Below are 13,556 nucleotides of genomic sequence, written 5' to 3'. Positions count from 1 at the left end.
AGGGCCTTATGGTATAACCTAAGAGAGGTAGGTTGTAACTGAGTTGGACACTCCTGACAGTAATAGTAAGATGCTAGCATCAATTATCAAAGGATTACAGGGGTTCTAATTTGTCTGAGATAGTTGATATTGTGCTTATTTAAAGTAGAAAGATGGGCTATAAGATGGACCAAACACCTAGTCAGTTTTATTGCTCTATGTGACATTAAAAGCCATTTAAATTTTATCAAATGTGATTGTTCTTTTTACCCCTGAATTAGCAATGAGTGCTAAAAACTTCTAACCAATGCCACAGAACATGCAGCCAGGTACACCATTCAAGTCTCATTAACAATCACTCCAATCGTGCTCTCACTGACCTCTCCTGCTCTTCAACCTATGAAAACAGCAGTCTACAAAGGGTAAAGTGTGAGAGACTTTTCAGATTATCCTAATTTTTCCTTATGTGGGAGAGGTGTGCTCCCTACCACCATCACCAATCGCATGAAGACAGGCATTTCACTACCCCACAAAATACTTCTGCAGGTGACTTCCTCAGATGACCCTCTGCCAATCTGAACAGATGAAATAGAAGATTACAGAGGAGATGGCCTTTGAACTTGCTACTCTTTAGTATGGGGACACACCAGAGCAGTTTTGTGATTTACACAGAATGAACAGCTGCATCAGAGAAAGAGCTGGTCCTCATCATGAGTATTTTCTCTCAAACTATCATTTTTAAGACAACATTATTCTTCACTTCAGATCTTTCAAAGGATACTTTGTTACCTTTAATCACAGCATCAATAGAATCCACAGTGGCATTTTCTACCCCACATTTGTTCCAGGGTCTAGAATATGGCCCTAAGACAATGGGTTGGGCTTTCTTGAGTTGTGTCCTAAAATTTTCATTCCAAAGCACATTGCTTTTGTAGTTTAAAATTATTTATTTAGCTATGAATCATGAAAAGATGGTGATGTTAAGCCGAAGTAAAAGGATTTCTTTTTCCTGACAGTATATTTAGGACATTGGAGAGTTTTAGTGATAACAGGGGGAAAGGTGGAATCAATTTATGATCAGAATATTAAAACTCTGTTTTTCTACAGGTAAGATTTGGTGTCAGTTTTATGGGTGACTATCTAAAAGAGGTCCAAGATCATCAGCTCAGGTTTATTGGTGGTTCTCTGAGCATCTTTAGAGGAACTGGATAGGAGATGATTCAGAAGCTGGCTGGTGAACCACAGAAGGGCTGTTGGTCTTTAGGTGGGATTTTTGTCTTTATTCCTCCAACAGAAATTTTACTTTAAGTTTGACTAGATCCCTCCAGTTTCTTTTCAAGGACCCAAGATGATTCTTTAATCTTGGTTTTATTCTTTCCTTTACTCATTGTTTACCTTTGGGTAAATCATAAACATTTCTCACCTAAGGGTCAAGGCAGGAACCCCCTGGCACTGTCCATTGGGACAATGAAGGCAGTTTCATGAGGGTCTATTTCCTGAGTAGTGTGCAGAGCTAAAGGTGGAAATAATGGGGAGCTGTTATCACCCCCAAGTCTAAAAGACCAGTTACCAGAATCTGTAGACTCCCTTAAAAGGTCATCCAACAGGAGCTGTGGCCTTCAGGGTAGAAATGCATTCATTGTAAACCTGAGGTCCAGATGGAGTGGAGCCAGTGGAACCATGATTACACTTTTTCAAGATTCTGATTTTCTGATGGCCTCCTATTGGCTCAATCCAGCCAGAACCCATGTTTGATCTATGAGTCATGAGAGTCCAGTGATTCTGACTCCAAAGGTCACTTCCTAAACCAGAGAGCAAGCTGAAAAGTGGGCGTGGAGGTGCCAAGAGAGATTCCCAGCACAATATTTTTGTTCTATATTAAGATTTATATGGATCAATAAGTAATAATTACCTATCAAAGCTAGAGGATTATTAGGCATTTCAAAGTGAAATCCAAGGTCTCCTGAAATATACTTTAACTCATGCAGACACCTGATATTATAAGTTGTTCCTGGGAGAGAAAAAAAGAGTGGAATAAGATCAGTATAGGGAATTCTAGAAGGCGAAGGAGGCAACCATATTCAAGGTGCAGAACTGGAGTTAGACTGACTTGGGGTGAGTCCCTCCTGGGCCTCTTACTACATGTGTAAACTTGAGTAAATTACTTCACTTCTCCCTAGACATCAGTTTCCTCATATCAACAGTGTGACTGTTAAGAGTATGTACAGAATGCTTGACCCAAAGTATTATTATTATTATTATTATTGTTGTTGTTGTTATTGTTGTTATTATTATTATTAAAGTCTGAAGTTAAGATGGAGAGACTGAAACTCTACTAGGGAGTCATTATGTGGTTTCAAAACAAAATCATGGGGAAGCACATAGGCAGCCATGGGTTCCATGTGCATGGGTTCCATAATTAAATTGTGGTATTCAGTGGCCAAAGGACCTGCACACCTCCAGAATCATAAAGTGGTGCTTCTGGTTTACACTGTTGTGTTAGCTTCTACTGCACAGCAAAATGAATCAGCCATACATATACATATACATATATCCCCTCCTTTTTGTATTTCCTTCCCATTTAGGACACCACAGTGCATTAAGTAGAGTTCCCTGTGCTATACAGTATTTTCTCCTCAGTTGTCTATTTTATACTTAGTATCAATAGTGTATGTGTGTCAATCCCAATCTCCCAATTCCTCCCAGCCCACCCCTTTTCTGCTTTGTATCATACATTTGTTCTCTATGTCTGTGTCTCTATTTCTGCTTTGCAAATCTATACCATTTTTCTAGATTCCACATATATGCATTAATATACAATATTTGTTTTTCTCTTTATGACTTACTTCATTCTGTATGACAGTCTCTAGGTCCATCCATGTCTCTACAAATGACCCAATTCCATTCCTTTTTATGGCTGAGTAATAGTCCATTGTATATATGTACCACATCTTCTTTATCCATTCCTCTGTTGATGGACATTTAACATTGTCATCTTTAAACTGCAACATTCATTTCTGGGGCACATCAAAGCCAAACAGGCTGTAACCTGGCTCCAAAAGACAGGAAGGTTTTGTCCTAAGCTTATAGTATCCCCCAAACTCCAAGATATACTAGTCTGTGAGACATGGCTAGTCCTTTCTACAAGTGTCTCAGTCAGGGTCCAAATACAAAAAAAAAAAAAAATGGCACACTCAAGGAATTAATAAAAGAGGAATTATTGAAGGGACTGTGTATAGAAGTGAGGGCAAGAAGGAGAAAAGCCAATAAGGACTGACATTGTCATCCTTAAGCCAGAAAGGGTATTGGGAACGAATAAGTTACTAGAACCCAGCTTTAGCCATAGGAAAGGAACCACCTAATAGGAGCTGTTGCTGTAGGTAAAAGAACACAGTCTCCTTTGACACCATTAACCACTGTGAGTGGGGGAGTGAGGGCAATTATGGGATATGGTGCAACATGACCTCCCATTGGACAAGCCCAACTAGAAACCACATGACCAAGGAACCTGAGTGAGTGATACACTCTGAGAGGTTAGCCTCCTTCTGGTACACAGAGCAGGGCAAAGAAGTGTACAGAATAGATCTTCAGGAATGACAGAGAATAACCAGCACAAGTTTTGTGAATTCAAATTAAAACTAAGACCAGATGTAAAATTATCCTTAAGAAAATATGGATTCCATATTCAGACCAGAGAATTATTGCCAGTTCTTGAGAGAACACAAGGAAATGAAAGCTACCCAACACGTTTTAACAGAGCTGGTTGAAGCACACAGCCAAGCAACAGAAACATTTCATAATATTCTGCCTTTTTAGCAGATATTTAAAAATATTCTGGGCCTAGCTTCAATGCCCATTCCAGAGCCCCAGCTCACTCCAGGCCTCACCAGCTGGTCTATGTCTCTTTTATTCCCTACTAAAGTACTTGAGAGATATGTGAATTGAAGCTGAGACTAAACCCTCTATGGCTACTTGACACCATAACTAGAAGGATTGTTCTCTGCTTGTATCATCACAAAGGTAATACCCACAGCTTCTGCAGGATTTCAGCAAACAGCCCCTTCCCTAAAGTGCTCATAGATGCAGTGAGTATTGGAGTCTTGCGGGTTTTTCCTATTTAGTCGTCCTTCTGTATGGATATAGTTCTTCTGGAAAGGCATTTCATGCTGTAGCAACCTGAGCTCAAATGTTAGGAGAGGTTATCTCTGGATAACAGTGGTTTAAGTGATTGTTTCTCTTCCTACATCTCTATAGTTTCCAAAATCTTTGATATTCAAGATTTTTTTTATGTCAGAAAGTGTTCTGCCTATGTTTTCCTCTAAGAGTTTTATAGGGTCCAGTCTCACATTTAAGTCTTTAATCCATTTTGAGCTTATTTTTAAGTATGGTGTTAAAGAATGTTCTAATTTTATATTTTTACATGTAGCTGTCCAGTTTTCCCAGCACCATTTATTGAAGAGATTGTCTTTCCCCCATTGTATAGTCTTGCTCCTTTGTCAAGATTAATCACAGGTGCGTGGGTTTATTTCTGGGCTTTCTATCCTATTCCATTGACCTATATTTCTATTTTTGTGCCAGTACAATACTGTTTTGATGACTATAGCTTTGTAGTATAGTCTGAAGTCAGGGATCCTGATTCCTCCAGCTCTGTTTTTCTTTCTCAAGATTGCGTTGGCCGTTCAGGGTCTTTTGTGTCTCCATAAAAATTTTAAGATTTTTTTACAGCCACTATGGGGAACAGTATGGATGTTCCTTAAAAAACTAAAAATAGAGCTACCATACTATCCTGCAATCCCACTCCTGGGCATATATCCAGAGGAAAACATGGTCCAAAAGGATACTTGCAATGTTCATTGCAAGTTCATTGCAACCCAATGTTCATTGCAATGTTCATTGCAATGTTCATTGCAACACTGTTTAATATAGTCAAGACATGGAAGCAACCTAAATGTTCATCGACAGAGGAATGGATAAGGAAGATGTGGTACATATATACAATGAAATATTTCCCAGCCATTAAAGAGAATGAAATAATGCCATTTGCAGCAACATGGATTGACTTAGAGATTGTCATACTGAGTGAAGTAAGTCAGACAGAGAAAGAGAAATATCGTATGATATCGCTTATATGTGGAATCTAAAAAGAAATGATACAAATGAACTTATTTACAAAACAGAAACAGACTGATAGACTTAGTGAATGAACTTATGGTTACCAGGGGGAAGGGTGGGGGAAAGGGATAATTAGAGATTTAAGATTGACATGTACACACTGCTATATATAAAATGGATAACCAACAAGGACTTACTGTATAGCACACGGAACTCTGTTCAATATTATGTAACAACCTAAATGGGAAAGGAATTTGCAAAAGACTAGATACATGTATATGTATAACTGAATCACTTTGCTGTACACCTGAAACTATCACAACATTGTTAATTAGCTATACTCTAATATAAAATTAAATTTTAAAAAAATAGATTTTTTTTAAAAAGTAATCTTTTTAACTGAGCCCTAGTGTTTTAAAAAGTTTCTTAATGGCAAAAAAAAATAACTTTGTATGCAGAGAAAGATGGAGGATAAAACAAAAGATTGGATAAACTGAGGCCTTCTTTTTATAGGCTTGATTTTCAGTAGTCCTGCATCCAGCAGCAATACCACTTGTCTTATCTTTGAAGTTCATAATATATCATGAACAAGCTGGGTTTATCTAAGGAATACAAGGAGTTTTCAAATGTAAAATAAATCAATATAACTTACTACATTAATAGACTAGTGAAAAAATATATTAACAACCCAAGTAATGCAAAATAAAAGCAATGAATAAGATTCTATTTTAGTATATTTTAAAAGCCTCTTATATGAGAAAAATAGGAAGAAACTCTATGTTTAATAAAGATTAAATGCCAAGACTAAAGACGTCAAACATTATGCTTAATGAGAAACTTTACATGTATTTCCTATAAGAATGAGAACAAACAAGGCTATTCACTAATAGAACTCCTATTTAATCTAGTATTAAACAGCAAAAAATATAGAAAAAGTGAGAGAGAGATAAAGAGCTTATAAGTGTTATGGAAACAAATAAAATGTTATTTGTAAATACTGTAATCATCTACCTAGGCAAATCATCAATCTCAATAGACAAACAAAGTAATTAGAGTGAATTTATCATGACTGCCAGATATGTGGTCAAACTACAAAAATCAGTAGTATTGTTTTACACCAACAATGATTACTTAGAACATGTAATACAGATAATATTTATTCATAATAACAATAAAATTATAAACTATCTTGAAACTAAGTTTACCAAAAATTCACAAGAAAATAGATAAAATTTTTAAATGCTAATAAAGGACATAGGAGGTGAGTTCTGTGGAGAGAGAGTTCAGGCTCCTAAGTAGGAAGACTTAATACTATAAAGCTGTTAATGGTTTACAATTTAATCTACAAATATAATAGCATCCCAACCAAAATTGGATTTCTTTGAAGAATTGGATATATGCCTATTTATGTGGAAGGATAAAAGCCCACATGTAGCTAAGTCAACCTTTAAAAAGAAGAGGAAAGAGGAAACTCAATGTACCTGATGCCGACATACCTCAAAGTCACAGTTAGAAAAATCGGGATGATATTGGCAAAACAGAACAAAACAAAACAAAAATAAAGCAGGAAAATAACAAATAAAACAGAATAGAACTCAGAGAAAGATGCACACTTATATGAGAAGTTAATATATGATAAGGCTGAAACCATAAATTGATGGGTAAGGATAAAGGAAAGATTGTTCCATAGATGACGTAGTCAAAAATTATTCACTATGTGGAGAAAATAAAAGTGAATCTCTGCACACCAACATTTGAAGGGTGGACTCTAAATGTGGCCTTGAAGAGAAGAAAGACTCTTTAATAAGCAGTTTTTAAAAAAGGAATAGGAACTTCCCTGGTGGTCCAGTGGCTAAAACTCTGTGCTCCCACTTCAGGGGCACAGGTTCAATCCCTGGTTGGGGAACTAAGATTCAGCATGCCATACGGTGTGACCAAAAAAACAAAAGAGACAGAGAGAGAGAGAGGGAGAGAGAGAGAGAGAGAATAAATAAACAAATTTAAGTCAAAAATATTTTTCAAGCCAAAAAAGAGACAAGAACCACAATGAAAAAAAAAAAAAAAAGAGCAAAGAATACAGCTAGGCAATTTACAGAGGTGGAAACCCAAGGGTTAACAAGCATATGAAGAGATGTCCAAAATCATTAGACATTGGAAAAATTAAAATTAAAACTACAATGATATATTTCTGTATACATATTAGTTTACCAAAAAGGAAAGCTGAAACAAGAAATATTGATGGAGATGTGGGAATAGAGTCATCCTTATTCACTGCTGGTGAGAGCAGACTGGTGTTGATCGTCCAGAGTACAAAATGACACTTCTTGGTCAAAAGGAGCATAGACATGTCCAATGACCTAGCCATTCCATCCCTGGGTTTACGAATTAAAAATATTTTTGCACAGAGTATAAGAAAGGGGATGTTAACTGCAGCATTATTTTTGGAGGCAATTGGCTGTCAATCCTTTAGAAAGGAGATACATGTATAAGAAACTGCTGGCTTATCACCAAGCCCTTTTCTTCATCTTCCAATAGAAAAGAAACATTTCTTAGCATCCCCTTGAGATTAGGTGTAAACCCATGGCTGAATTCCAGAAAAAGGGATGTTTGGCTAGAATTTAATAGACCACTTTCAGACCCGGCCATAAAAACCTCCTCAGTGCAACCTTTCCTGCTCCTTCCTCTGGCCAGCTGGCTTGAATGAAGAAAAACTCTAGAGCAGGATGGGATCCATGTGTTGAATATTGTGGAGCTACAAGATGGAAGGAGCCTAGGTCCCTGAATCACCCCTTGGAGAAACACCACATGACTAAGGGCACCAACTTTGGACTATTAATTCAGTTTCAACTTCATTAACTAATCTGATATTTTGTTAAGCCCCTGAAATGGGAAGGGTTTACTGGTTACATGAATAGTGTTACCTTAACTAATATAATAGATAAAATGTGACAGATGCACACCATTGAGTATGCAATAGACTAAATGCATGTGTCTCCCCAAAATTCATGTATGAAACCAAATCTCCAATGGGATAGTATTTAAAGGAGGGGCTTTGGTGAGGTAATTAAGTCATGAGGGCAAACCCCTCCTGAATGGGATTAGTGACCATGGAAAAGAGATCTCAGTGAGCTTCCTCATCCCTTCCATTGTATGAGGACACAACAAGAAGATGGCTGTCTATGAACCAGGTGCCTTAAACATTAAACATTAAACATTTTATAATGTGAGGCTGTAGAGGAAGAACGAGCAGAAGAATGAGACTGTGTATGGGGTAAAAAGAAATAGATAAATGTGTGACTGAATAAGTAAATTAATAAATTTAGAGAGTTTCATGCATAGGCTAATAGTGATAAATGTAACATGTACCAACAGATATTTATTTCTTATAGTTCTGGGGGTTGGAAGTCTAGATCAGGGTCCAGCATCGCTGGGTTCTAATGAGGGCTCTGCTTCTGGCTTGTAGATGGCTACTTTCTCACTGTGATCTCAGATGGTCAGGTGGCAAGAGACAGAGAGAGCAAGCTTTCTGCTGTTTCTTTTTTATCCCCAGCTTTATTGAGCTATAATCGACATATAACATTGTGTACGTTTAAGGTGTACAACCTGGGGTTTAATACACTTACATATTGGGAAATGACTACTGTGGTAGCATTAGCTAGCATCTCCATCACAGCACATGATTTCCATTTCTTTTTTGTGATGAGAACATTTAAGATCTACTCTCATAGCAACTTTCAAATATATAAAACTGTATTGTTAACTATAATCACCTTGCTCTACATTAGATTCTCAAAATGTATTCATCTTATAGCTGAAAATTTGTACCCTTTGACAAACATATCTCCATTTCTTCCTCCCAGACCCCAGGAACCCCCATTCTACTCTCTGTTTCTGTGAGTTTGGTCTTTTTAGATTCCACATATAAGTGATACCTTGCAGTATTTATCTTTCTCTGTCTGACTTAGTTCACTTAGCATAGTGCTCTCAAGGTACATCCACATTGTTACAAATGGCAGGATTTCCTTCTTTCTCATGACTGAGTGATATTCCATTGTATATATAACATATCTTCATCTATTCATCTGTATACAGGCAGGGAGTTTTTCCATATATTGGCTATTGAGAATAATGCTGTAATGTAGATGGAAGTACAGCTATCTCTTTGAGCTCCTGATTTCATTTCCTTTGGAAAAATACCCAGAAGTGGAATTGCTATCATATGATAGTTCTATTTTTAATTTTTTGAGGAAACTCCACACCATTTTCCATGGTGGCTATACCAATTTACATTTCCACAAAAGTACCTAAGTTTCCCTTTTCTCCACATTCTCACCTACACTAATCACTTGTCTTGTTGATAATAGCCATTCCAAAAGGTATGAGATGGCATCTCATTGTGGGTTTGATTTGCATTTCCCTGATGGTTAGTAGTGCTGAGCACCTTTTCATGTGCTCGTTGGCCATTTGTATGTCTTCTCTGAAAAAACATCTATTCAGTACCTCTGCTCATTTTAAAATCGATTATTTGTTTTTTTGGCTGTTGAGTTGCATGTGTTCTTTATATATATTTAATATTAAGCCCAATTTCTCCCATTCCATAGGTTGCCTTTTCATTTTGTTGATTGTTTCTTTTGCTGTGCAGAAGCTTTTTAATTTGATGTAGCCCCACTTGTTGATTTTTCATTTTGCTTTTCATGTCATATCGAAAAAGTCATTGCCAAGGCCAATATGAAGATGTATTCCCCCTGTTTTCTTCTAGTTTATTGATTTCAGGTTTTACGTTTAAGTTAATTCATTTTGAGTTCATTTGTGTGAGTAGTATAAGATAGAGGACCAATTTCATTCTTCTACCTATGGTTATTTAGTTTTTCCACTACCATTTACTGAAGCAACTATCCTTTTCTCTTGAGTATTCTTGGCTCTTTTGTCAAATATTAGTTGGTCCTATGTTCAGGGTTTATTTCTGGACTCTAGATTCTGTTCCTTTAGACTATGTGCTTTATTTTATGATAGTACAATACTATTTTGATTACTATAGCTTTATAGTATTGCTTGAAATCAGGAAATGTGATGCTCCAGCTTTGTTCTTTTTATCTCAGGGTTGCTTTGGCTATTGGATTCTTTCATGGTTCCATACAAATTTCAGGATTATTTTTTCTATTTCCATGAAAAATGCCATTGGAATTTTGGTAGGAATTGCATTGAGTCTATAGATGACTCTGAGTAGTATGGACACTTTAATAATATTAATTCTTCTGATCCATGAACATGAGACATCTTTTCATTTATTTGTGTTTTCTTCAATTTCTTTCATCAAAGTCTTATAATTTTCAGAGTACAGATCTTTCACATCCTTGGTTAAATTAATTCCTAAGTATTTTATTGTTTTTTGATGCTATTGTGAGTGAGATTATTTTCTTTACCTCTTTTTCATATACTTCATAGTTAGTGTATAGAAATGAAACATTTTCCTCTATATATTGATTTTGTATCCTGCAACTTTACTGAATTTGCTAATTAAATAGTTTTTTGGGGGGGTTAGTCTTTAAGATTTTCTACATATAAAATTATATCATCTGCAAACAAAGACAATTTAACTTCTTCCTTTCTAACTTGTATGCCTTTTATTTCTTTTTCTTGCCTGATTTTTCTGGCTAGGACTTCCAGTGCTATGTTGAAAAGGAGTCATGAAAGTGGGACCCTTGTTCTGTTTCTGATCTTAGAGGAAAAGCTTTCAACCTTTCACCATTGAGTATGATGTTGGCTGTGGGTTTGTCACATGTGGTCTATATTGTGTTGAGTTATGTTATTTCTATAGCCAATTTGTTGAGTTTTTATCATGAAAGAATGTTATATTTTGTCAAATGATTGTTTTGCATATATTAGGATGATAATATAATTTTATCTCTCATTCTATTAATGTGGTATAGCACATTTATTGATGTGTGGTGAAACATCTTTGCAGCCCAAAGATATATTCCTCTTGATCATGGTGTATGATCCTTTTAATGTGCTGTTGAATTTGGTTTGCTAGTATTTTGTCAAGAATTTTTACATTCATATTCATCAGGGATACTTAGGTGTTCCAACATTGGGTACATATGTATTTATGATTGCTATATCCTCTTCATCATTAAATAACAACATTCTTTGTCTCCTGTTACCATTTTGTGCTTAAAGTCTATTTTGCCTGATATAAATATAGCAACTCTTGCGCTCTTTTGGTTTCCACTTTCAGGAAATATCCTTTTTTGATCCCATCACTTTGGGCCTATGTATGTCTTTAAAGCTGAAGTGAGTCTCTTGTAGACAGAATGTAACTGGGTCTTACCATTTTATCATTTAGAGTAATTATTGATAGGTAAGGAGTTATAATGCCATCTATTATTTTCTGGTTGTTTTACAGTTCCCTTTTTCCTTTCTTTCTCTCTTATTGCCTTCCTTTATGAACTGATGATTTTCCCTTGTGGTATCTTTGATTCCCTTCTCTTTATCTTTTGTAGATCTACTATAGGTTTTTCCTTTGTGGTTACCATGAAGCTTACATAAAACATCTTATAGATATCATGGTCTATTTTATGCTGACAACAACTTAACTTCAATCACATGAAAAATTCTATCCTTTGCTCCCCCTTTTAGGTTTTTGATGATATAATTTACCTCTTTTGATATTGTGTATTCAATCACACATTATTGTAGCTATAATTATTTTTAATGCTCTTGTCCTTTAACCTTTATACTAGAGTTAAGTGGTTAACACACCACCATATTGCAGTATTAGAGTATTCTGAATCTGACTATGTACTTACTTTTAACAGTGGTGTTGTATATTTTTATATATTTTCATGTTATTAATTACCTTCCTTTTATTTCATCTTGAAGAACTTCTCTTAGCATTTCTTGTAAGGCTGGTCTAGCGGTGATGAATTCCCTCAGCTTTTGTTTTTCTGGTATAGTCTTTATCTTGCCTTCATTTCTGAAGGATAATTTTACCAAGTAGATTGTTCTTGGTTGGCAGTTCTTTCTTTTATTTTGTCTTTCAGCTCTTTAAAAACATCATCTCATTCTTTCCTGGCCTGTAAGTTTTCTGCTGAGAAATCCACTAATAGCCTTGTGAGGGGTTCCCTTGTAAGTTACAATTTTCTTTTCTCTTGCTGTTTTTAAGATTTCCTCATCATCTTTGACTTTTGACAGCTTTACTATAATGTAGAAAGAATCTCTTTAAATTGATTTTGTTTGGTGACCTTTATGAATTTGGATATCCCAAGTTCCTTCCAGATTTGGAAATTTCTCAGCCATTGTTTCTTTAAATAAGCTTTCTACCCCTTTCTCCTTTTTTTTTCTCTTCCTGGAACTCAAATAACGTGCAAATTGGTTCTTTTATGGTGTTCTATAGATCGTGGAGTCTTTCTTCACTCTTTTATTCTTTTTTCCCTTTTTCTCTTCTTAATGGATAATTTCAAAAGTCTTACCTTCTAATTCACAAATGTTTTCATCTGTTTTATCCATTCTTCTGTAGATGCTCTACACTACGTTTTTTTAAATTTCATTTGTTGTATTCTTCAGCTCCAGAATTTCCATTTGGTTCTTTTTTTATGACTTCTATTTTGTTTCTGTATTGTTTTCCTGAATTTGCTGAATTGCCTTTCTGTTATAGCTCATTGAGTTTCCTTAAAACAGCTACTTTGAATTCTTTATCAGGTAAATCAAAGCTCTCCATGCCTTTCTCATCAGTTACAGAAAGATTACTGTGATCATTTGGTGGTAACATGTATCCTTGATTTTTCATGTTCCTTGAAGTTTTACATTGTTGTCTTCACATTTGAAATAGCAGTTACCTTTTCTAGTCTTTACTAAGTGTCCTCTCCAATGTGTCTAAACTTGTAAATTATTTGCTCCAACAGTGTGCTGAAACTTCTTCTCTGGAAACCTGGGTTTCCACCAAGTCTCTCTCATTCATGTGTGATTGTCTAAAAGAGTGTTTTCCATGGTCTCCTGGACCACAGCCAAGAGGGGCTAAAGCCAGATCAAGGGCCAATGTGGGATCCTCAACAGGGATCAAGATCTGTATGCCTATTACCAGCTACATAGGAGGGTGAGATTCCTTCTGGATCCCTTGCTATATGGTTCTGATCCCACAGCTCTCACAGAGGCACTATTGTCTATTGATAGATGCTGAATTACTGTTGTTGTGGGGAAGACAAAAGTGAGTGATGTCTTCTTGACGTCAGAGACGAGTGATGATGTCACTCCTGATGTCTCTTATAAAGGACACTACTTCCATCATGAGGACTCTACCCTCATGACCTTATCTAAACCTAATAACCTCCTAAAGGCTCCATCTCCAAATACTAATACATTAAAGGTTAAGTCTTCAATATATGAATTTGGGGGGGCATAATTCAATCCATAGCATCTGGTAAAAATTATTCTCAATTTCTGCTCAACCCCACAAAAGTTAGATC

The sequence above is a fragment of the Mesoplodon mirus genome (genome assembly GCF_964341445.2).
Source record: "Mesoplodon mirus genome assembly, chromosome: 6".
In the NCBI taxonomy this organism is placed as follows: domain Eukaryota; kingdom Metazoa; phylum Chordata; class Mammalia; order Artiodactyla; family Ziphiidae; genus Mesoplodon; species Mesoplodon mirus.
The sequence above is the reverse complement of the archived record's forward strand: the minus strand, read 5'-3'. Positions refer to the sequence as shown.